Source organism: Salvelinus fontinalis, chromosome 11 (assembly GCF_029448725.1).
Source record: "Salvelinus fontinalis isolate EN_2023a chromosome 11, ASM2944872v1, whole genome shotgun sequence".
NCBI classification, from domain to species: Eukaryota; Metazoa; Chordata; class Actinopteri; order Salmoniformes; family Salmonidae; genus Salvelinus; species Salvelinus fontinalis.
This window is the reverse complement of record NC_074675.1, coordinates 19,713,054-19,716,051: the sequence shown is the minus strand read 5'-3', so window position 1 is coordinate 19,716,051 and position 2,998 is coordinate 19,713,054.

Sequence of the window (2,998 nt, the reverse complement as noted above, 5' to 3'; positions counted from 1 at the left end):
CTTAACCTAATGTCACATCCATATAGTTAATTTAACCTATTGTCACATCCATATAGTTAACTTAACCTAATGTCACATCCATTGACAAAGGCTTTATATTATACACACATTCCTCTGCCATCCGTAAAGAACACGTCCGTGCAGAGTGACTCTGTTAAAAGAGTCCACGGTAATGTATGGATTGTTGAGCTATAGCTCCGCTCTAGAACACAGAACACACTGCCTGTCTGCCACTTCACGGGAACATTCCAAGATTCCATTTCATGAATCTCAATGACATTGGCTCTACACTGGACCTTTGGAGCTGTCTCACAGAGACTCTGAGAGGTCTGGGCTCTGACTAGATGACAGGGCTATGGAACAGAACAGAACAGTCACTCCCGGGTCGGCATTAGCAGCGAGGCACTGCGCGTTCACAATGCTCCGGCTATGGAAACCCTGTCTGATTCATGAACTCCGGGCTTTTGTGGCTTAATGGCACGCCGGGAGGGCAACAACACAACGCTACGCACACGCAGTAACACAAAGACAGCCGGCCCAGCTTTTCCCATCCAGGGCTGTTCACTAGGAACAGAAAGACCACGGGACCGCTCTATAAGCCCCTTTTATAAGCCATGTAGAGCACAATAGCTAGGGCACCGCTTTTCCCATCCACACACATACTATTCACTTCTTAATATCGCTCATCTGGGCTGAGAGAAAACATTTAAAGGGGAGGGTTTCATCTCCATTGATTGTCTTGTGCAAGCCTGGGGTAGAGAATACAAAGTGAAAAGCAGACGAAAACAATTCGATAAAAAGTGACTTGAATGTGCCTTTCATAGGAAGGAACAATGGCCGCCTCACAATAGGCCTCAGGTTCTTCTCGAGTCCTCCAGCCTGGTTCTCATGCCACAAAGAAAATAGATTGACTTGAGTTCGGTAGCTGGAATACAATAAATATCCGACCATGTTCGCCTTGGTGAAGAGAGAGAGACTTGTGCTTTCCTCCAGTTCCAGGAAGAATTCTTAACACGAGTGTCAGGATAAGACGAAGCAACAAGGAACGGGTTGGGCTGTCTGAACAACGTGATACTGTTAATAAACTGCTATGGTGGTGTGAATACTTAGAAGAGTTTAACAACACACAACATTAACCCTGTTTCTGTTCTCTCCTCCCTCTCCTCTCTCCTCCTCTCCTCCCTTCCTTCTGTTCTCTCCTCCCTTCCTTCTGTTCTCTCCTCCCTCTCCTCTCTCCTCCTCTCCTACCTTCCTTCTGTTCTCTCCTCCCTCTCCTCTCTCCTCCCTTCCTTCTGTTCTCTCCTCCCTCTCCTCTCTCCTCCTCTCCTCCCTTCCTTCTGTTCTCTCCTCCCTTCCTTCTGTTCTCTCCTCCCTCTCCTCTCTCCTCCTCTCCTCCCTTCCTTCTGTTCTCTCCTTCCTCTCCTCTCTCCTCCCTTCCTTCTGTTCTCTCCTCCCTCTCCTCTCTCCTCCTCTCCTCCCTTCCTTCTGTTCTCTCCTCCCTCTCCTATCTCCTCCTCTCCTCCCTTCCTTCTGTTCTCTCCTCCCTCTCCTTCCTCCTCCTCTCCTCCCTTCCTTCTGTTCTCTCCTCCCTCTCCTTCCTCCTCCTCTCCTCCCTTCCTTCTGTTCTCTCCTCCCTCTCCTTCCTCCTCCTCTCCTCCCGTCCTTCTCTAATTGGAGATGTAGAGACATTTCTCTCTCTTTACAGGGTCGTAAAACAGTATTATTCAACCTCTCCTCCTTCACTGTTTCACTCCTTCGTTTTTTCCCACAGCAAAAGGGGGATCATCATGAACAATGCAACAATCTGCACTTAATGCTAATTTATACAACTAACTAATTACTACCAACTGGTGGAAATCACATATGGAGGTTCCCTCTCTCCCACGCTAGGGCTGTGAACTCAACGGTGTGTGTGCGTGTGTACATGCATGAGTGTGTGTGTGCAAGCGTGCATGCGCGCGTATGTGTGTGTGTGTGTGTGTGTTGGACACTTTGAGACAGCATAGGGGCCTGTGGAGGATTAGCTAGCCCAGGGGATTGACAGACAGATAAAGAGAGAGAGCGAGAGAGCGAGAGAGAGAGTCTGCTGGGCTCCCTCAAGTTCTCAAGGCCCCTTTCTTTCATTTTCTTTTCTATCTCCTCCTTTCTTGTCCTCTTCTTCTTCATCGGGGAATGTATCCGCCCTTCCTATTGTCAGCCATTCAAGTGTATGGATGCGTGAGTGAGCTCCTACCAGTGTGTGCTAGTGTGGCACAATGGCCCTGGCTAAGTGCTGTGCTATAAAATGCCCCACTGGCTCTAAAAGCGAGCCGGAGTTTTTTTTGTCCGTCACCATGAAAATAAATGTGCTCTGTGACATACGTTAGTGACTGACATTTTAGGTAGGGAGACACATGCTGCCAGTTCTACGTGTGTGTGTGTCTGTGTGTTTCGGGCGTCTGCGTACGTCCGTACGTGTGTTTGTGCGCACATAAGTCACAGCCCCCTCGGCAGTAAAAACAGCCCATTCCCCCTGACCCCTAGCTCTGTCTACAACCCCACAGATCATAAAGCTGCCGTTACACCTGACCTGGGACCTGCCCTTAAGACATCCTGGATGGCCTGAACCCAGAGCAGCACCATGACAGAGGCTCCTTACTTCCTCTCTGAAAAGTATGGTTTCACCATCTGACTACAGCTTTACAGTCAACATGTATAATACAGCTTACATAGACAACAGTAGAGATGTATAGCCTACCAGCCTATTCAAACTACCAGTCTAATATTATATTAGTCAATATCAAGCATTCAGAGAGAGGCAAAGGGGGACCAGAGTGGCCCTGACCATGAATTCACCCTGAGCATGACTCAGAGAGGGACAGAAAAGGCAGAAAGACAGAGAGGGAATGAGAGAAGCAGAGTGAGTTGCCAGGGCAGAGAGAGAGAGAGAGAGAGAGAGAGAGAGAGGGAGAAAGAATCAGAGTGAGAAAGGGGGGGGGGGGAGACAGAGAGGAAGGGA